The sequence below is a fragment of the Dysidea avara genome, chromosome 4, assembly GCF_963678975.1.
Source record: "Dysidea avara chromosome 4, odDysAvar1.4, whole genome shotgun sequence".
NCBI lineage: Eukaryota > Metazoa > Porifera > Demospongiae > Dictyoceratida > Dysideidae > Dysidea > Dysidea avara.
Window position 1 is genome coordinate 12514878 of NC_089275.1, and position 23618 is coordinate 12538495.

Consider the following 23618-nt stretch of genomic DNA (forward strand, 5'->3'; position numbering starts at 1 on the left):
TACACCAATCAATTGATGTATCCCTAAAGCATGGCTTGAAGCTTTGGACATCTTAAAGAGGTGATAATTTTATTGTCGTGTAGTGTCTCCTGTGGATGTAATATGTTAGCTCTCATTGCATGTCTCCTTGTGCATGTTCATCGATACTTGCATGGATCTCTATGCAATGAAAGAAATATCTCCAGTTAGAAAAAATTGACTAAGATTGATTCACAGACATGCAATTGGAGTAGCCATCTAGCCATATATTTTGCAGAGGTTTACTTTCTTCAAGGTCCTGCATTTTTGTCACTACATCATTAACGCTACATGCAAAAAAAATGTGTGCTTTTTTTTCTTTATAGTAATTGTTTGTTTACACAAAATGTTCATTTGAAATGGATACATGCATGACAATGTGTCTATGTTTGCCAGTTTTTGCATTGTTTATCCAAGTATTCAATAGTTCCAAAAGTATTGTGTAGTAAGGACCAACATAACTCCAGCTCACTCAAGAAAATAGTGGCACAAACGAGTGTGTTGCCTTGCGTTCAGGGATCCGCTTTGCCATACCAGCACTGCATCATTAGTCATGTGTTCACTTGTCCCTATCATGTGTCCAGATATCTGTGTTACTTCATAAAATCACAATACTTATTCTCAAAAGGACCATCCTTTTTGAGTAAAAGATCTAAACTTTTTATTACATAACTATATAATGCGACCAAATTTTGGAAAATCATGTACCCTTATGGACATGCCCGAAACAATTTTTGAAAACTAGCAAGGTGCTGTTAATAGCAGAAAACTTTTTTCAAATATTTTTAAATTTTTTCTTGTAATTCAAGGTATCTATATGGTTTATTCTACCCTTAATTAAATGGGTAAGAATTTAACTTATAATGCTATGTATCAGAACTAAATATTTAATGTGTCAAATGCACCCATAATTTAGGGCAGTGGTGTGTCTAGGGGTGGGCCTGTGCCATAGTATAGAGTTTTGGCTCCCTATAGCTGCCAATGAATTTTGGTGCCATACAGGAGATATTTGTATGTGAGATTGAGATACACTAATACAGCAGTCAATAACTCTAACAAAGCAGTCATGCTATTCAGAGATGCAGTATAGCAAACTATGTTATGCAAGAATTTATAATAGTTGGTGGAGGGCTGTCATTGTTAGTAGACAGTCACCTTATTTATGCTTTTGGCCCTACTAAACCAGAGAGTCTAGATACGTCCAATGGTTTTCCTAAATTTGGTCACATATACTCACTATTGTTCCACAGTATGGTGGTATAGTACGTAGTTAGAGAAATATCACATGTAGCATTCAAGATCAAAGCAGACAGTAGTGTACATGTGTAGGGACCCGCCGATTATGCTGGCATAATTATGAGCATAATAGGTGCCTGAAAGCATTGGGCATAATGCTAGCATAATAGGCAGAATATTTGTATAATAGTATGAATTCCTACTTATCAAAATAGCTATCACAGAAAGATCGATATACTCTAATAGAACAGTCAGTAATTCTAATAGAACATTCACACAACTGACTGTTCTATTAGAGTATATCGATCTTTTCTGTGATTTGCATTTTGACAAGTAAGTTTGTGCTTCAGCTATCCATAAACTGGAAATTATTAGCAGAGCATGAGAACTGAGGCATAAATAATTGGGCATAATTTGGGCATAATAGGTAAGTATTGAGCATAAATTTAAGCATGATAGGTAAATTTTTGAGCAGTGCAGCATAGCATAATAGGTAAAATTATGAGCATAATCGGCGGGTCCCTATACATGTGTCGTGTGACCACAGAAGTCAGTATGCGTATATACTACAAGTAGTGTTACTAGGTAAATTGTACGCACTGTCGAATTGAATACCAGGTGGTTAACAGGTAATTGAGATAATTGTGTAGTTGACTTAGAACATGCTCTGTTCATGTTGAAGCACACATAATTGTAGTAGCAATAGAGTCAAATACTCTAATAGAACAACCATTTTGATTAGTGAAATAGAATACCAGATAACTGGCGAATGGACAACTAAGGTTCAACTATATCATATGTATACTAACAAGTACAAGTGGCTTGTTGTATTGTGGACAAATTTGCAAAGATGATTACAACAGCACTGATACATAAAATGACATTGATGTTGGTTGTTTGCTTATTTCTAGTAGAGGTTGCTGATCTATAACCTCCTTCAGATCACCATAACAATCCAAAGTTGTCCTATTGATCCCAACTTAATAGGAACAAAACGTATGGAATAAAACACAAAAGTATGCCTGTAAGTACAATACAAGTTGTAGTGTATACGTGCATGCAGCACTGATACAACATACAGAGTTTGAATGATATGAAAGACCAAATATCAGGACTTGTAACAAATTGTTTATCACATAGATCCTTACCATGTATATATAGCAACTCTGACTGGTAGATAGAAGGAGTAATAAGATGTCTTGAATTGTTTATCACAATAGATTGTTTATCATAATAGCCTGGTATCTGTGTAGAGGGGATTTTATGGCATCCGTTTAATACACTGTATGCATAGTACATACATTACATACCTTTTAGTACATACCTTACATACCTGGCCTTTTATACAAAGGTGTGGAGAGCAACTCACATAGTTGGGATCATTCTCTTTATAAGACGTTCATTCATGTCATAAAATACAGTACCCCAAAATTAAGTTCATTTGTTAATTCTCTGATGAAGATTGCATTGTCAAAACACACAACATCATTATTGGTATGTGACTTTCTCCTAAGACAATCATAGCAAATGATAATACTAATCACATATACTACATAACATGTATCCCACAGTGATTGATATTTTGTCATTGATTGATTACCCACTATACTCCGATCTTCATCCTCCCGAAATCTGCATTTGATCAAAGGACAAGCATATTTTGTAAAGTGTACACCAAGTTAATTTTAGCATAACAACTTGAACATGAAATATGTTAGAATCTGGCCAAAAGTGATGTGTGTTTTCAGCTACTATTCACTTTATTGCACCATTATCATTCTGAACATCATTTTGAAAAGTCAGAATTGTGAACTTGAAGCCAGCGATCCTGGGAGGATGCTGTCCAGCAGAGAATCTGTTCACTCTTCTTTGTCAGTGACAAGGACATGCACATTAACTTTGTGTCTTGTAATGTCTTGTTTTAAACGATTGATGGCAGGTGGTACAAATAAATGGTGGTGGTGCCATCATGAGCTGGATCAAGTCCTTTATTACTAAAAGATCTCCATTTTTTCAGCAAAGTCAAGGATTAACTTTTCAATTTGACCACTATGACCGACGACGAAGATTTGTGTTTTCAATTTGATCACTATGACCGAGGACGAAGACCAGAGTGTAGGAGGAGTACCATCCCCTTTCGGATGTATCCATTCACTGGCATAGACTGGACTACTAAACTCAAGTTTTTGAGTGTGTGCTATATATATAGCCACAGAAATGTTTTAGAAATTAATGCCATTCACCATTAGATATAAAACGTATACGTTACTCACAAAAACTACACAAAGCCTCTGCAGTTTGTTATCGAAAATGATTTGCCTACTGCTACAACACTACTAATGCATCTGTCTCCCTCTTTCTCTGATATAGCACACAATGATATAAAATTCAGAACATGATGTAACATAGAACGATAATAGCATCATCTGTAGCCTTTCAGTGGCCTATGTATTAACTACAGATTTGCCAACTGTTCAGTTTATAATGCTTATAAATATCAGTAAGTGCATTAACCATTAGCCAGAGAAACGCTTCCCAATGCATACAGCAGGTAACTTTTTGAAAAGAACTACATTCAGTGTGCACAAAGAGATCAAACCATTCACTACGAACTCACACTGCTAAATAGACCGCTAAAACTTAGTTGCATGTCTCTCTAATATGCAAGAAAAACTATTGCACGAGGAGCCAAAGCGTTATATAGATACAGTATTAAATATATAAATTTATAATGGTTGAAAAGGATGTGTGGGCAAATTTTATCCAGTCCAGTGAATGAATACACCCTAACACATTTCACTACTTTTAATAATTCAATTATACTTCACGTGTTTGGCATGTATGGCCAGACCATTTTTTTTGTGGATCGACTCTCTAGCTGGGACAGTGTCAAACACTAAAACCATGACAGAGCGGAGGAAAAAAAGCGGTCTGGCTAAACGAAACTAAAACACATGCAACAATATTCTACTAAAGAAATTAGGGCTCAAACGAATATTCGAATACCATTTCTGGTATTCGAATATTCGTTTCAAAGGAAATACGTAACATCAGTGTGTAAATACTTGGAATTCTTGATCCTACATAAGCATATCTATAACATAAATGATCAAATCATGTTGATTCTGAATTGTATTAAAGAGACATTTTGTACAACAGGACTATTGATATCTCGTCCATATACCAATGCTGAAAAAGAATATTCGAATATTCGGTAGTTGTGAATAAAGAATATTCGAATAGTAATAACCACTATTTGTTTGAGCCCTAAAAGAAATAAGCATACCATGCTTATATCTTATATCCTTCATTGAAAAAATTGATGAGATCTTGCTGAGTGAGACCATAGATTATAATCACTGTCATGTGTCCTGTCACTGTCATGAGTGAGACCATAGACTATATACCACTGTGTGGCTTACAAGTGCCTGGCCTTCCTCCTATCATGTAAGTGGAAATCACCCTACTGTAGGGTGATGAGCTGGCTTCGCTGCCATCTTGGTTTCTCCTTATCGCACTCTGCCATCATGTGTATAAGGGGTTCTCGCTCCTCCTTTGGTCATCCCTTTAAGCTGGGCCATGTTCCAGCATCAGTTGACCTTGCACTGGGAGAGGGGTGTCTTGGGGCCATTTAAGCCCCATTTCCTTTTTTACCTTTCTATTCTGTTTTGTAGGTTCTGTCTTAGTAGCTCTGTAGGTGTAGGGATAGGCTAAACCTATTTTATAGAACATAGTAGCGTAGAGTGTGGTGGATGGGAGTGTTAACTAGGGCCAGTTCTTCTTTCTTTAAAAAAAAAAAAGATTATATATCTATGGTGAGACATGTGAGAACATGGCTGACTGTTTACGATTATGCAATGCAAGATCACGTGATAAGTGGGTAAAAATTTGCACCCGGAGTCTTGCTTGATGCACAAAACACAGGTAATAATTACAGTGATTGTCCTCCATTAGACTGTAGGCTGATTTCGTTTCGTTTCGATTCCGGTTTTTATAACTATCCAGGACGGAAGGACGGAGGAGGATAGTCACGCGTCATCATTTATCTCGTGATCTCAAAGAACTAATTCAACTTTCACACCTCTTAATATTCTAAGGCCAATGAAACTTGATTACCAGTTTCTCGCTCAGATTTTTGAAAATTTGATGCGGGCGGGCGGTTATTATTCATTATTCATTATTTTTCCAAAAGCACAACACACATCCAAACATGAAGATTTCTGCCAAAAAACAGTGAGATCTACACTGATTACTCTTGCATTAAATAGCTAAGGTACGTTACTAATCTATAACAAGTGATTTTTCCATTAGACTATAGCTGATTGCTCTATTAGAGTAAACGTGACCGTTCTATTAGAGTATTTCAATCTGAAATACCAATATCCATGCGGGTGTATCAAAAGCATGCGGGCGATGACGCGAAACTGCTAATCAAGTTTCATTGGCCTAATAGACTGATTTTATATCCATAAGCTTACCCGAGACATGCGAGAGCGTCCCAGCACCCTTACAAACCTTCTCAGTACGTGAAAATTCTACAGAACGTGCCACCGTACAATTCGCTGCTTTCCTAGCTGCTAAACAAGTCTTAACACCTAGAACGCATGATTTTACATCATAGGCTTATGACTCGTGACCAACTTCCTCTGCAGCTAGTCTCGTTCCCAGCCGGGCTCGCGCTAATCCACAAACACCCATTAGCGCGAGCCCGGTTGGACACGAGACTATTCTGCAGCCGGGACAAGTTTCAAAGTATTTCTATTTAAATCCCAGCAAAATTAAATGAGTGGAGTCATCTTTGTCGAACAGTTCGAACATTTGAAAGACTTGTTATTTGTGATAGTACATTTTGTAGTGTTCGCCGGGTTGTGTTAATTGAGTTCAGAGCCATCGAACATCAAGTGTCACACTCCTCGATCAAATTTGGTAAGTGTATATATACATACTGTTATTACAAGTCTAAACCAATTTGTGCTGATTATTGTGGTACCACGTGTTTGAGGTTTTCCCGCCGAAAAACGTTGACCTAGAAAATCAGCTTCATATGTAGTTTCGTGTGGCCAGACCTCTTTTTCTTGGCACGGCGCTTATCGATTAGAGATTATAAGCACCTGCTCGAAAAAGGGTCTGGTCCAGAACCAATACGCAGAGGAGGGTGGACACGATATAAGCGCTACTGAAAATTATTACCGTTAATTGAATATTTCTAATACCAAGACAAAAATGAAGTGATAAAGTGTTTAACAACAGCCACACTATTTTATCTTGTGCTTCTTGTGACACGGAAGAAAATGAGTACGAAGGTGTCCTATTTCCTGCTTGATTCCCCATGAGGACACGCTAGCGGCGTCCGCTTTCCTTTAATTCCATGGGAGCGAGCATAGGAGGCTTATTGTATATCATAATACCTTCAACAAATGTTGGGCTCGAATACAAGCTTATGAGGTGTCTCTAGAGTGCAACACATTGATTCCACTGACAAACTTACTGCACACATGATCCTCTATAAATCCAAGAGCGATTTACATGCTGGGAATAGCAGGGAAGAGTGGGACAGACCGGCTAAATATACTAAACATGAAGCACACTTTTGAATGGACACGGGTTGATTCCTTGCTCAGTTCGTCTTTAGCCTTTTAGTTTTCACAAGGATTCGATCCATGACCTTTTAAACCGTAGAAAAACAGCCTCAGTGTCCCATCATTGCTACCGGCAATTGTGTGTACATGGCTTGAAATTTAAAAGGAAGTATGCATTTTATGACAAAAGTTGATTAAATACCCCGGGCTCTAGCTTGGGGTGTAAAAACGAGCCATGAAATGTACAGAAATTGTTCTCTTATCATACTGCTGCTTGCACCTCTTCTGTGCAGTCTTAATGTTAACAGCATTGCAAGTTCCCTTGCTGATGATAGTCATAACACAAGTTCCTCTCTATACTCTTCCACATCAATATGCTCCATAGGCTTTACTGGCAAAAATGTGGCTTCTGTAGGAGAACGACAGTCAGTTCCAAATAGTTTAACAACAGAGGGGTTTCGTCACACTTTTTTACCGCCAAAGTTTTCAACAGAGGGGTTTCGTCACACTTTTTTACCGCCAAAGTTTTTTACTATACGGTAACCCATTGTGAAAGGCATTCATAATGTCTTTAGAGCTGAGCGATAGTTGTGATCTATCGATTATTGTGATAGTGAGTAACAATCGTAATTATGATAATATGCTATTATACTATCATGATAATTTATGCATATCTGTGCTTAGTCTAAAAGGAAGTAAACATGATATTGTTAAAGTTAAGGTAACTGTGAAAGCCCTGTAGAGCATGCACAACAAATATTACAACTGTAATACATAACAATTATTACCAATAGTATTAGAAATTCAAATACATGGTGTGTAATTGGATTATTCATGGTGAGGTTGAGTGTTTAGTAGTAATATCGTAACTGCTTGTTGCCAGTGAGTTGTCAGTTTTCTTCTTGACTTCCAGTTACTTCAAGTGTGCCCCAGAGCTCAGTCAAACATATTTTTGAGGGTCCATCATAGAGTTTTATTGAGATTTTACCACCATTGCTCGAAAGAAAAAATTTACAAAAAGCGATTATTACAGGGTTATAACAACGTTTCATTGCCCAAATTATTCTAGATATGTGATGCTATCATACTTTGCTCGATAGGACCTAGCTATATTTTTACAGTGTTTAAACACCAAATGAGTTTTGTAGCAGTCATTCTGAGGCGGCCTACTTTATTCCACGGACTGGACTGGACTGGACTGGTGGACTGAGCTGGAAACAGCTTTAAACAATAATCCAGGCATTATCCATCTCTTGCAACACTGGAGACACTACTATCGAGTTATAACTGCTGGTACTGCTCTTCCTTACAAGTCAGATGGCACTAGCGCATGCACTAATTAATTAGAATACACTTATGATACGCGTGTACTCGCAGTGATAAAGTGTGACAGAGGCTATTATTGTAGTGTACATATTTTCCTTTGTTGCTTCAGTACTTAACACTAGCGTTAGGATGAGCCAGATTATTTGCATAGCCCCAGCACCTCGCCCCGTGGTGCCACCTCGCTACCTGCTAAGAATAATTACTGGCTAATCTCTACAGCTGTAACACTAGTGCTAAAACGGCAAAGGAAAACATCTACGCTACAAGAATAACCTTTATCATGCTGTATCACTGCTAGTACGGCATGTATCGTAAGTGTATTCTAATTAATTAGTGCATGCGCTAGTGTCTTGATTTGTAAGGAAGAGCCAGCAGTAGCAGTTGTAGCTCGATAGTGGTGTCTCCAATGTTGCAAGAGATGGATAATTCCTGGATAATTGTTTAAAAGCTGTTTCCAGCGCAGTCCAGTCCAGTCCGTGGAATAAAGTAGGCCTTCTGAGGCAGATTTTTTGGTGATGAGTCTCATCAACTGTAACCACGCGTAGCAAGTTGCAAGTTGAGTAAACAAGCCGTTCAATCCATTGAGGAAGAAATGCAGACTGTACTGAGTGTATATAAGGCTGCACATTAGGCTACATTGAGTGAAAGGTTACTTTTTTAGTCTGTATATCCCATTTCCGCATCCCATGAAATGTAGTAACTCGTAACCTGTACCTTAGAGAGCAGACACCGATTATACTAATCCGATATTTATTTTGTAAAATATAAATCAATTAGTAGAGGTACCGATCCAATCTGTAGTAGTATTTATTTTGTAGCATACATTGCAGGTGCATCTTCGCCCCCTTTGTTGGTGAACTACAGTCTGTTGCACCTGGTGTCCATCCCCTTGATTCTTCAGAGGTAACTTTGTTGGGTTCCCCTGTTACTCTTGATGCAGTTTCGAATCCAAGCTTGGATGTATTCAGACTCTTATTTCACGTCTGGAGACTTTATTTGCTCATGATGCCTTTTATCTGTTGCATCATTGTTTTGTTATCCCCAAGTTCCTTTATTTGCTGCACACTTCTTCATCCTGGAGGGTTTCTGGACTTTTAGAGAAGTATGATGAGTCAGTTCGCACTTTCCTCCAGACTGTTACCAACATTCACATCAGTTCTTGTGCTTGGGCTCAAGTCTATTCTTCCTGCTGCTAAAGGAGGTTTGGGAATCCGTATTGCTATTGATTTAAGTCTGCCCAGTTATCTTTCATCCCTTCATAGTACCTCCGAACTAGTTTCTCCATCTTGACTCCTTCAGGCAGAACTGTTGAATCTTCTTTCCTCCATGAGGCTCTCAACCAATGGTCTGCTGAGTATCCTATGCCCCCTGAGGTCCGCAGACATCTTCAACATGGTTAGGATGAACTGCTCTACGATCACCATTTTTTAATCTCTTTTGGACTCTGCCCCTGATGTTAAAACAAAAGCTCGCCTTTTGTCAGTTTCCTCCTCAGAGTCTGGTGTGTGGCTTGGTGCTCTTCCTGTACCTTCTTTGGGCACTTAGCTGGATAATGAGTCTTTGAGGATTGCTCTTGGTCTACATTTTGGTGCTCCCATTTTTGTCGAACATACGTGCAGTAGAGTTGATGGTTTGGTACTCACAGTTTGTCTTGCAGGCATAGTGGAGGCCGTATTCATTGGCACACTGCAGTGAATGAAACTTCATCATGCTCTGGTGTCTGGAGGTGTATCTGCTGTTTTGGAACCGGTCGGTGTGTTTCGTGATGATGGTAAGAGGTCGGATGGCACGTCATTGATTCCTTGGTCACAGGGCTTACCCTTGCTCTGGGACTTTACCTGTTCAGACACCCCAGCCCCATCTAATTTGTCTACTTCTGCAAGTGGTGCCAGCTGGCTGGCAAACTCTGCAGAGTCAGCTAAGATCACGAAGTATTCTTCTTTGACTCCATCATTTCACTTCTCCCCTCTATGTGTTGAGACTCTGGGTGCTTGAGGATCATGTACACGTTCATTGGTAAGGCGGATAGGTTCCCGGGTAATGGAGCAGTGTGGTGATAATAGGGGTATCCAATTTTTGATTCAGAAGGTTGCTATCAATGTTCAACGTCACAATGCTTCCATTCGCTTCGCCGTTAAATTTTCTATCAGGCCATATATGACTCATGTGTGTAAACCCACAATCTAAATTAAAGACATGGCAAGAATTTGGAAACACAAGAGACATGACTAACTGTTATTTAATGTTTCATAACAAGTAAGCCGCCGTAGTTATGATGTTCATTTAATTAACCTTCTCAAGTAGTTACTCCAGTGGAGAGACTTTTAGTCAATGCGTTGTAGTAAGCTATAATATCCTACCTAGCGTCACCATGCATGCGTGTCCATATTCTGTAAACACACATTCCCCAAAGTCATCGCAGGTTTAAGGATTAAATTTGGTGAACTTGTATGCAAATGTTATAATTATTCACCTGTTTGCGATTATATGATAATTTTGTTTTTGCTTCAACATACTACTACCTTACTAAAGCAGTCAACTTCGTTTCAGAGAATACTTTTGTGCAAGGTTGTACGTACTCACAAGAGTGCTTGTAGCTAAAAGCGAATGAATTGTTAGTGGCACAGCTTGCCGGCCCTTTAATCCTTATACCTTGATGTCACTGAACTGGTTACATGTGTAACATCAAGGTATTAGGATTAAAGGGACAACAATGACAAAGAATGGTTTACTACTTTCTTCTGCACATAAGCTTACAGCCACCACATGGTTTTGTTATATTATACAGTAGTATAAAATAGGGATTAGCAACAGTGATGTCATCCCCATACTAGCTATTAAATACTGTGTGCTTTTAAAACAAGTCACCGGGAATACCGGAAATTACCAGTTTTCAAAGTATTCAAACAGTGTTATGATAAAACTCATTAGCAAGAGTGGAGCAAGGAGTGTAGTATGGGACTACTAGAAAGATGTTAATGAAAGACCAGTTGAATATGGACTTGCTATTTGTCACCTTTGTCGGTAAAGTTTGTCTGATAATATTGATATTTATGGCGATAACCAATGACTGAACTGATAATTACAATACACAGATCTAAACAAATTCACCTACCCTACGATAACACGTGCATGTATTTATTGCTATACTTGTTTGGTTTCTATTGCACAATCCAGACAACTAGGCAGCCACAAACGTTTTAATGTTTCCTCTTGTGAAGCCTAAAACAGATATCATTACTTTGCATTACTCTGTGTTATGAAGAAAAGAAGGCTTGTACAGCAAGTTTCCTCTTGCGGTTCACAGTTGCTTGGTTTTTGCCTAGTCTCGCGTGGCCAGACCACTTTTTCTCCCACAACGCTTATCGGTTAGAAATTATAAGCGCCTGCTCGAAAAAGGGTCTGGTCTGGTTAGAATTGCTGAGTTGTTCTTGACACCTCCAGGGTGGCGGAAGCGTTGAATGGCCACATCATCTCTAAGCACCTCTACATCGTTTTTTCACTATGAAGAGTATGGATCTCGGTATGGATGCTTCACCTGAACCTTCACCACAACAACATGAAACTCATCCTTGAACTCGTCTGAGTTTTCAGGACGCATTGTCATGTACATTGACAACTATGGGCCTTGCTCCATTGAAGGCGAAATAGATATAAAAGTGTCGTTATTTGTTCCTCGCATTGTTCAATGTTTTCTGTTAATGTAAAGGAGGAACCTGTTCGAGCATTTGTTAAAGGCAAAGATGTGTTTGGTATTTTGCCAACTAGGTATGGCAAATCAGTGATTTATGCTATTCTACCATTACTGTTTGATTTTATGTTTCTTGAAATTTTTGTGCAATGTATCTAAATATGTTGTTTAATGTTAACGAAGGTTGTGCTGGTAGTATCGTTGTTGTCATTACACCATTAATTGCTTTGATGGTGGACCAAAAGAAGAACTTTGCACATACTGGAGTCTCAGTAGAATTTGTTGGGAAAGCACAAGATGATAAAGGGGAAGTACAATTAGTGTATATAAGCCTGGAGAATATCTTAAACAATCGAAGATTTCGTGATATGTTGCAGAAAAGCAACTACCAGCAGAGACTAGTGGCAGTTGTAGTGGACGAAGCTCACTGTGTTCAGATGTGGTAAGAACAAGGTGTGATTGACTCTTAATATCAATTTTTTATGTGCAGGGTTGAAAAATTTCGGAAAGCTTTCTTCAAAATAGGATCTCTAAGAAGCTTGGTACCTAAATCTCTCAATGTAATGGCACTTACTGCTACAGCCACTGAGCAGACTGTTGCCACAGTGAAGAAGCAGCTGGCCATGGATGATCCCATTATGGTTGGCTTGAATTTGGAAAGATCAAACATTAAATAATTTGTAAAGCCGTCTATAACTCTAGAAGAGTTCACAACTACCATTGCCAGTGAACTTATCTCTAGTCATGTAAACACACCAAAGACTGTGATTTTTTGCCAATCGCTCGTAGAATGTACTGAAGTATTTTCCATGGTAAAAGTCAAACTTGGCCATGAGGTATCTGGACCTCCAGGATTTGAACATATTGTTGAACTGAGACTTTTGACATCATTTACAGCAGTATCAAGTAATGAACATAGGGAATCGATTATCGATGAATTCAGTAAGATGGATTCCATTCTCAGGGTGGTAATTGCCAGCAGTGCGTTTGGGATGGGAGTTAACATTCCAGACACTTTCCGAGTAATTAATTGGGGACTACCACTGACACTGGAGGATCTGGTGCAACAAACAGGGAGAGCCGGAAGAAATGGAATTCCAGTTGATCCTATACTTTACAGTAACAGTTCATGTAATTCCACCAAACTAATTAAGGATTATGCAGCAAACACTGTTTATTGTCGTAGGTATTTATTATTTCATTTTTTTTGTTTAGCAAAGACAAGCAGTTTATAACTGGCTGTCGATGTGTAATAATTTGTGAAACATAATAACTTAATGGCATTAAATTACAAAATTTCAAGTTTCAATATTTTACTTTTTACCCACTCACTGATTTTCTCCCACTTTAGGGATGTGAGAAATGGTTGTTTATTATACATCTTTATTCTACGTCCCACTTGTTTGCTGAACACCTTTTCATCAATGAGAACAGCAGTCATTTTTCCAAATCTTTTGCAAAGGAAGGGTGAGATGAGAAGGGTTTTGCAACCGCTATACCATTTTCAGCTTCAATTGTTTTACAAATTTGTGATACCACCCCTAATAACTTGGCTGCCCTGTCTACTGAAGAACCTTTTGTATTGGATCCCATATTACGTAACATGGACTTCAGAATCCCATTCAAGTGTTCCACATGGAGGTCACACGGAATATTACACCCAGTCCTTCCACTGGTGTTTACAGTGCGATTCCACTTTAACTCGGTGGCCTTATGTTCAGACAGGTACAAAATCTGTGCCAAAAGCAAGAATGCTTCTTTTGCACAGTTATAGCGACCTTGTTGTTGAAACACAGGTAGCAGCAGCTTCCAGTATAGGACAATCCTGTCACCATCCCTCACTGCATCGTGAAAGCCATGCCATACAAGGCACATTGTAAGCAAATCAGTTAAACCTGCGGTCATTTACAGGTGAAGGCTGTGTTCCATCAGATGGCATGATATTGACAAAATACAGTACAGCTCAAAGGTAACGTCGCGAGTATACACATGTGAGTAATGCTCGCATCTTCTCGCGGGATCATTCTTTTGCAATGTACTGTACAATACCTGTGGAATATCGCGTGGATATGCACTAGCCACACGAGAAACTCGCCACACATGAGAACACTCACTACTGAGTTTAGTAAATTCATACAACACTTAAATCACATAAACATTTGTGATCGGTCCCATAATTATGTTCATGCAAGCCTAGCTAGCTAATTATACAGTAGAATGCAATAAACGCACGCCTGGGCCCGCAGAGCGCAATGGGTGAATATTTACGAAAACGAAAAAAAAATCTGTAAATTCTAAAGCACTTGTTTCACTATGAAAAAGTGATAACACCAAAAACCTTGGCAGCATCGTGATCCCAAAAGCAAGAGGAGTTCCAAAATCTTTGTTTCATATCAGTACTCTCAAGGAGACAGAAGATATCAGCGTTAGTCTGCCTTGCATTAGACGAGCGGTTCACTGTCGCTTTTTCTCACATTCGTTTGCCTTCACCAAACCCCCGTGAATGTAGGAAAGGCCTGGAAGACAAAACGTACCCAGCAATGGATTTGCTTGTTCATGGAGAATTCGATGGTGCAATTGGTAGAGGACTGCATCCGTATGTTATGATCGTTTTATTAAACGCCTGTAGTTTATTGTCACTGTACAAATCGATTTTTTGCTGTAAGCACTTCGTAGTGCTGTAACTTCAAAATTTCTTGGCTTCTAGAGTTGAAACTTCGGTTGACCATTCCTTTAACCATCTAGATAAAGAAAATGCGAATTAGAAAAATGCACTAACTGGGGTTCTGTGGCATTACTTGGCGACCAATCCATCTAGGTTTACGGTAGCTACCAACACTGACTGCATGTAGTCTGTGACAGAGTCAAGGTCAAGTCAGTAGCTAAGTTACCAAGTATTCGGTAGCTACAACACGGGCATTGCAATAGGAGACTTCACAGCTGGCGGAACTGAGCCAGTGCCGCCTCCCAAGACCATAGGTGAGACCTGTTATCTGGTCTTGCGTGATGTTCTTGAGTAAAGTTAGCTATTGTGAAGTATTACTGCATCCTTGCTGCATTCACACGGTTCACTCGAGCGCATGTCATGCGTGTACATGCGACGTTACCCGTGAGCTGTACTGTAGCTTACAATCTGCCCAGCAATTGCATTGCAGTTTTCAATTGTATTTCCAGCTGTCTCTAGCTGCTTGGCTGCTGCTACATGGGCGCACATGACAACAGTAAGAAAATCTTCAGTAGGTTTCATGTTGTTCTTCGGATTACCCCAACAGCAGTTTGGTTAACCAAGTGCTTGAGCTGGTTTAGTGCACCTCTCTCATGTGATTAAATACTAAAAAACCTCTCCCAAATCACCTAAATGGTAAAAGTATAAAAATTATTTTGACCGGTGGTACAGACATACCTGCACCAGGCACATCCTAGCATGCCAATCGGCTTTGGTAGGTACAAATCCTGCGAGTCTTTCTAATCACTTCTTCTCTGGCTCTCATAGCACTGCCGCTCCCCGAGCTCTAGCAACCGTAAGCTGGTCACCAAAAAATAGCAGTTGGTACAACCGAGAGCTGTCATAGGTATGTTCACGTCCATTCACATTAATTGTAGTAACAGATTCCTCCACTGGTACGTACTTGTTAAAACTTTTCATAATTTGAGACATGTCAACAATGTATGCTTCATTCTTGAACTCCACACCTAATGGGACTGATAAATACATGCTCATTATTAGCAATAACATTAATAGCAATACTTACCACTACAGACTTTGCAGCCATTTCTTTCTGATGTTTTGAAGGAATATACCAAGTAACTTTCTTCACCTGGTTACTAAATCTCTTCACATTCTGCACTAAAACCCTGCAATAATCATAGCAAGAATACATCAAAATATAAGTATATATTTACCTTGATATTAAAACACTTTAAACTCCTCTAAAATTTTTGAAATATCCCTTCTGGTCAATAAAAACAGCTCAGGTAAAATCACTGCTGAAGCCGGTTTATCAGATAGGGAGGATACATCCACACGATTATTCACAGCATATGAATGAAAAATGAGATTTGGTCTGTCTATCTTCCCTTTGATGGCTTGGACGAAAGTTTTTGTCAAGATTATCCCCAACTAGGACAAATCCTCGACAATTCAATGTTGATGACTCTTGACCTTTCTGTGTTGTACTGATGGTTTGATTTGCATCTATGCACAGCAAGGAAAAGCCCCAAAATTATAAATTTGTAAGAAAAAGTCAAACCTGCTGTTACAGAACCTGCTGTTACAGAACCTGCTGTTACAGAACCTGCTGTTACAGTGGCTGTTGTAGTATCAGCTCTCACTAAACCTTGAACAATAACATTGCTTCCTGAAACTTCAGGTGCCACAGAAGGTTCGCTGTTGATGGGTGGTTTGGAAGTGCTCACTGTACAAAACAAACTACCATGAGTATAGTCAATGAAAATTGGTATACCTTCAGATGTTATGACATAACTTTCATCAGTTTCCATGGGCTCCCAATTGGGTGAGTCCAGTGATATATCACTGTAGCAACTCTCCACATCTGAATAATCATCATCTTCATGATTGTCTTCATCTTCACGATTGTCTTCACCTGCGACATCATCATCATTCTCCAGAGGGAGGGTAGGCATTAAACCAATGTCTAATCTTAGCTATCAAATAAAATTCATTTATATGTATCCTTACTTAGCAGATTGTCCATATAAGAGTGTGGACATCACAGTCTGCACTAGGGACATGAATTTGCAGCGTTTCTTCAGTAACATGTATATAACCAATGCAAGAAACCTCTGGTCAGCCTTTGGAAGAAAGCCACTAAGCAGCTTAAAAAGTGTTGGCACAGCTGCTTGCAATTCAGTACAAATGTCACTCCAGTTAAATTCCTGAATCTTCTTAGGTGATGGATTACGCAAGATAGAGTTGTATCCTTCAGAGTATATATATTCCATTTCATGTCAGACTTGAAGTGTAACAGAATCAAGTATACGCTCAGATAAGCATTCTGCTTGGGTAAACCCATTGGCAGCTGCTGTGTAGTTTCGTCTTCCCAATGAAATCATGGGCCTCTTCCTGTTTGGTGTCAGTTCAAACGTTTTTTCCTCTCCACAGGGATAATCCACTACTAACTGTATCAAAACACATTATGACAACACATGTATGAGGAAAGGGCCACTGTAATAATATTTATAAAGGATAAGCATAGTTATTAAGAACATGCCCATTACTTTATAATTGGCACAACAAATCATATAACAGATAAGTAAAACTACTTTCACATGTGTGCATGTACACAAGTATTCTTGGAGATTTCCCCATACCTTAGCAGACGGTGTACCGAGTTTACCATTTGCATCCTTATCTGCAGCTACCAAAGAACCATCTGTTGCTGCTTCCACTGTTCCTTCTGAAGATGGTAGTGGAACATTGTTGAAACTATTGGACGGCTGAGATGCAACATGAAGTTGAGCAAAAGCAGTCAAATTAACAGTTGGCTGAGCACCATCAATTGGTTGTGATTGATTGATACCAAATGCTAAAACAGTTCATCCAGTCATATTAAATATCAATTATAGACATCTGTGTAACTCACATGCTAGGCAGAGCTTTTGAAGACTGGATTCTGCTTTAAACATACATATAACAGTAGTCAATTCTTGCTGAAGCCTGTCTATTGACTTCAAAAGCCTTTGGCGAAATATGCAAAGGCGTGCATCACTTTTGAAAATAGAAGATGGAATTCCTGTGTGTCATTACTCTGATAATGACCCGAACAGCCTGAAGAAGCATGTCTTACCTCTGCTTATAAGCATGCAACCAGTTTAACACCCTCTGTTCTTTCTCAGAGTTGCTCCCAAATAACTTTTTTAACTTGTCCACGTTTGAGGGACAATTTGGAGGTTGCAAGCAGAATGCACACCATAGGTTGCTGGCCATCCCCAGTGAAAAAATGATGTAGAGGCGCTTAGAGATGACGTGGCCATTCAACACCTCCGCCACTCTGGAGGTGTCAAGGACGACTCAGCAATTCTAACCAGACCAGACCCTTTTTCGAGCAGGCGCTTATAATTTCTAATTGATAAGCGCCGTGGGAGAAAAAGCGGTCTGGCCACGTGAGACTAGTTTTTGTCCTGTAACTCTATAGCTAAATGCAGTTTCTCTTAAACCACAAAAAGTTTGAGCTATGATGATGATCATTAACCTATGATTTCCTATAAGAGGTTTACTATGTAGGTGTGACAACAAGTTGGCCTTTTTAAAGGCTTTTTCACACTAGATGCAAATTGAATGTGAATTGACACCTGTTCATATGTAATGCACATGTGATGCGCTTTGGTCGATCTCACACATTGATAATTGAAAGTGTATCCTTTTGTGGTCAAGATGATGTGATGCCAGAATAATTACGTAAAGTGTGCATTAAAATGGTGGTTTCCTTTGTACGTAGTATCATGGTTGTCTCTCTATTTCTAATTTTTCTTTGGCGAATCATTCAGCTACAGAGGAGACACTTGTTTAACAGATGGGGAAGGCTTTCCGTACTGCTAAAGAGGCTGAGTGATCGACGACAACATTGTCTGGAACGCCGACTATAAAAGGTAAACAATATAAGCAACATAGTTTGTGTAAATCACCTGACAACTATCCTAGTAACACTCAAATAGAATAAGCACAAATATGATGTTTCTCACCTATGTGATTATTATCACCTGGCTGTCCATGGTTGATGACTGTCCCATGGTCATCGCAAAAGCTTGAGGATAGACAGTTTAAGCACTCTCCCGAGAAGGTGATGATGTTACTGATGGTGAGAATTCTTGACCATCAGAATCTATATTTGTTTTGTAATAAACAATGCCAAAATTAGAGCTAAACAATGCCATTGAACAATTGTGGAGATGCTACAGTGTTCCCCATATTCTCTGTGAATCTGATGAATATCCAAGGAGTTATGAGTGTTTATTCACGTAAAAAATAGATCGAACTTCTGTCACGGCTACAGAATATACCAAGTATGGGAATAACTTGAAAATTAGTGTGTACATAGGCTGATCATCGTAGCAGTGCCTTATGATAGTTTGAAAAGCAACAAAGTTTCAACTACAAAACCAAAACAAGTGTAAAATCACGTGATTGAGATACTCTAGTAGAGCAGTCACTGCAGGGTGCAAAAGTTGTGCAAAAATGTTGAAATTTACCAGAGGTTGAAACAGGGACCTCCATACCTAACACCTGCATTGCTTTCATACAGTACAATAGTACTGTATAGTGGGACACTGAAGGTGTGGGGGCGATCCATGATATTATATAACCCAAAAACCTGCCGTGATTTTTCTTCACAGCGACATGACAGAATTGGTTGGGTAAAACCAAGCCCAAAAGTGTCTTCAGATCAACCCGAAACGTTTTCGTCAACTTGCTACATTATTTTTAATACAGTTTGGTTATCGGAATTTTTTACTGCCTGCCTGCCTGACACCTTCAGTCAAACGTACCGGAAAACTGGCTACAGCTACAGCCCTAATTCTTTTGTAAAAACATTTCTAGCTTGCTTAAGAAAAAACCTTTGGTATATTGATAAACATACCTACAATGCTTGCACTATTGTCTTACCTTTTATCCTTCTTTACCATGGCCATCAGTCAAGGTTCTACCGCTGAGTGTTAATAGACTGCTATTAAAGTATCTAGAATCCCACTAATAACACTGTTTGATAAGCTGATTTAGCTGTTTTATAACTACTCAGCTTCCTTTTTCATGAAAAGGGTCAGTGGTAAAGCTGTAGCAAACATTGAAAAAATTGGACCATCCATGCATGCACTTACAGTAATTACATTTATTACATTATCATTATAAATGCAATTTACCCACATAGGTGATTTTCTGCTCCTCCTCCCTTGTCTGAAGAATATCGGTTAATATTGGCATACCAGTTATAGGAATAGGCAAATAATCGATATTGTTAAACGTGAAAAAATGCATATCGGTGCAACACTAGTTAACAGTATTAACATACAAAACATACAACCACCAGTAGTTTGTTTGTCAGTGTGTGGCAACTCAAAATATACTAGCCAAGTGATAATTGCTGCTTGCGATACAACACCAAAGATACAAAACTATACTGGGGAAGAATGCACACCTTTCAAAAGTATTGTATAAGTATCTTACTGGTAGTCCGATTGAGAAACGGTTAAAACCATCAGCTTCAGTGTTAAACTCTGCATCTGCTGATCCATTTCAGGAATTCATTTAGGAAACGATTTATACAGTTTTATCAGAGTGGGGAGGCTAGTGTAAGTATCTCTGTGCTTTTAGCGGCCATGCCCACACTAGACTGTCAGATTGCTTCTGGTGCATTCTCAGGTATAGTACTTGAGAAAACATGCCACTCCAGAGAATCTTTGCATTTTAGGGTATAGATCACTTCTGGTGCATTCTCAGGTACTTGAAAATGTGACAACGCCGCTACAGAAAAAAAATTGTGTTTTAGACTCTTGTAAATTGCTTCTGGTTTTACGGACATGCCACTCTAGAAATGTTTGGATTTTAGACTCTCTTATATTGCTTGCTTCTAGTGTATTCTCAGGTACCTGAGAACAACATGCCACTCCAGAAAATTTTTGCCTTCTAGACTCTCGTAGATTGCATCTGATGTATCCTTCAATTAAACTATTGCTTATAATTGAAGGAGGGAATGCATGAATATAGATGTAATAAAACGCTTGAGGGAATGCATGAACAAAACACTTTGTTAGTTCATGATAACAGCGAATACAAGAATAAGACCTAGATTTCATGCTTCTTAAGAACGGTTCATCCATTTTACACATGCAGCTTGCGTTAATAAGATACCAGTCAGTTTGTGGTGAGGTTAACTCTTCTCTGTGTAATTTATTTAATTAACTGGGTTTTTAATTACAAATGGAAAATGTTTTGGATGTCAAAGGGTAATTTACTGCGTAGCCAAGTAGAGGTCGAGATACTCTAATGCAGCCACACATGTGTACATCATAGTTATGCTCTAACACTAAAGTTAACATAGTGCAACAAAAGATTATTAATTTAAAAATGAAGTAGGGTCCCAGCGATAAAATGTAGTGAAACAAGAGATGTTGGTATCTATGAGGGAAAATCCTACTTGGTATTGTGGCAATGTGCTACTTTGGCATTTAAAGGATGGTGAAAACATGCCAATTTAAGGATTTTCCCACATTGCTACAATGCCAAGTATATAGGAATTTTCCCTCGTAGCTACTAAAGTTGTACTGATAATCAGATCGGTAATCAGTAGAAGCCGATAATTAGCTGTTTTTACCATAATCGAAATTGGTTGTAGTGGGCTGTGGCCAGCAGATTATTAACGTATTCAGCTTTAGCAGCTGTAGAATCATTGGAGGGCTGGTGTCAAAGGCTCTGGTATGTACTTGGGTAATTTGTTGATGTTTTGTGGTAACCACAAATATACACAATGACAGTTGGATGCAATAAAGCAATCTTTGTGGTTGATGAAGTACTGTTGGCTGACTGAGAGTGTACTTTATGAAATTTAAAGTATACTTTTTCCTTTGATCTTGCCCACACAAAGTTCTTTAACTTGTGTTATGTGTACAACTTCATAGCATTAATTTTACAAGCAGCACTTTTAGTGCATTATATTATGCACCAGTGTAAAACTAGTAGAGACCTACAACTGGGTATCAGTTATCTGTCAGTAAAGTAGGATAAAAAAAATACTGGGTATCGGTTTAGCCTAAAAAGTGGGAATCGGTATAACACTAGTAGCTACCATCATCTCTTAGTTTCACTACTTTTTATTGTTGGAACTTCATTTACTTTTTATTGCACTATTATCTTTAACAGCATGGAAAGGGATTTTGGTATTACCTGACTACTACATGAGCAGCTTCAGAACACCAAATCAGAGAGCATTACTGTTTTTCACAGAAAATTTAGAGAATTCAATAGCTCATTTGACCAAGTGCTTCAAATTACTTCTATGCATTTTGTTTACAGGTATGGCTTCAATTCTGGTTACAAGCAGGTGATAAAAGTTTGAATTAAGAGCAAAGAACTAAATCTGAGATCATCTCCAGTTAGAACTTAGAAATACTGCCTATATAAGACTTGGTTTAGTGTTTTAGGCCAAAAATTTGTATAGCTCTTGGATCTAGTCTCGATGATTTTTAAGTATCATAAACACAGCTAATACAAAAAGAGCAAAGAAATCATTTTTGCATGTGAACCCATAGGAATTAGCTACTAAATCATCCGTCAATCAAGACACACAGTAGTGTGTCGTGCGGCCCAAGAAGATGGCGTGCAACACCCGTGAGTATATTGACAGGAAGAAAGAAAACACAATTTTCGCACCTCGGTTATTTCTCATGCATTAATAATGTACTTTTGAGGCTATATATTTTCAAAGCGTAACTGGATAAAAAATTTTCATTATGTGATACTAGTTCAGTAGTATTAGACTAAATTCATATTGACAACTGTACTAGAAAAGTTAGCTTAATAATTCATAGTGCATTGTTCCATGTTTTCCTTTGCAAACTGTGAATGATTAAATCATGACAATTATTCAACACTCATGTAAAGCCTAGATCTAGAAAGGTATTTTATTGGATGTAAGTATATATGAATAGTATATTGTGGGGGCCAAGATATTGGACTAATGTCACCAGATGAAGCACATGTACACACATGTACTCATTGTATACAAGAAGCTTTCTAAACTAGTTCATGTGTAGTGAATCAGTTTACTAGATTCAACCATTAGTAAACTGCATTTTTGCAGGTTGGGTGGTGTAGATGAGTGACCTAATGGACTATAGCAATGTGAACATAATAATAATTATTATTTATTCTAATAGCATAGCATGTCATGACAGTGAATGAAGACAATGTGGTATACGTGGAAACATAAAAATTACAGCGACTCTCAGGAAATAGACCAGTTACGAGTAGTTCTTCAAGAGCAATAAATTTTTCTATATGTGTAGCACAATAAAGGGAAGCCCTGCCCATAGTGCTAGTGGAGGGTTATAACTCGAGCTGCATATGCTGTATGGGATTAATGATAGTTGTCACTGTCACAAATTCTAAGGCATGCTGTTTGGGCATTTCACTTGGGCATGCTGCTGCTAATCAACGCAGATTGATCATTAATTAATAGAGTATGAATGTAGTCTATTAGCTACATAGTAACCAGACTAGCTACTCCATTTGTTCATTAATAGCATTGTTTAATCTTTGATACAGATCTGATATTGTTAACATCAAGCACTGATAATAACAATGAAGACTCGACAACCATGTGGATTTTTTATGCTGCTGGTGGTTGTGCTGTGATAATCATCATAGTAATCACTGTTATATTGTTAATACTGACAATCCATCGATATAAGAAGTGCATCAGTGAGTAACTATTTTACCACTATGTGAGTAACCAATGTTGCTACAGTTTCCAATCATAAAGAAAAGATACTTGCAGCTATCAAACATGAAAGGTGGGTATTATTTAGAGTGAGTTATTGTATATAACATTTGTTTCTATAGCAACAGTACCAAATGAGAAACTTCCATATTTTGTGTGCACAACAAAAATTGTATTATGTATATATATAATAAAATACATTTTTATGTATTATTACTTTTAACTAGTGATACCCACGCAAAATGCAAGTGGTACTAAGACAATTGTTATGTGTGTAAATACACTTAAATTTGAACATTACTAATGATCAAGGAG

General features: G+C 38.4%; 1 long non-coding RNA gene across 1 annotated transcript; it reads left to right on the forward strand.

The window, feature by feature from the left end:
* The first annotated feature begins 5981 nt into the window (after nt 1-5981).
* Nucleotides 5982-23532, forward strand: LOC136252956 (uncharacterized). The gene is made up of 4 exons (XR_010699878.1): nt 5982-6180; nt 23129-23284; nt 23331-23376; nt 23426-23532. It is a non-coding gene; the product is annotated as an uncharacterized lncRNA (long non-coding RNA).
* The last annotated feature ends 86 nt before the right edge of the window (nt 23533-23618 follow it).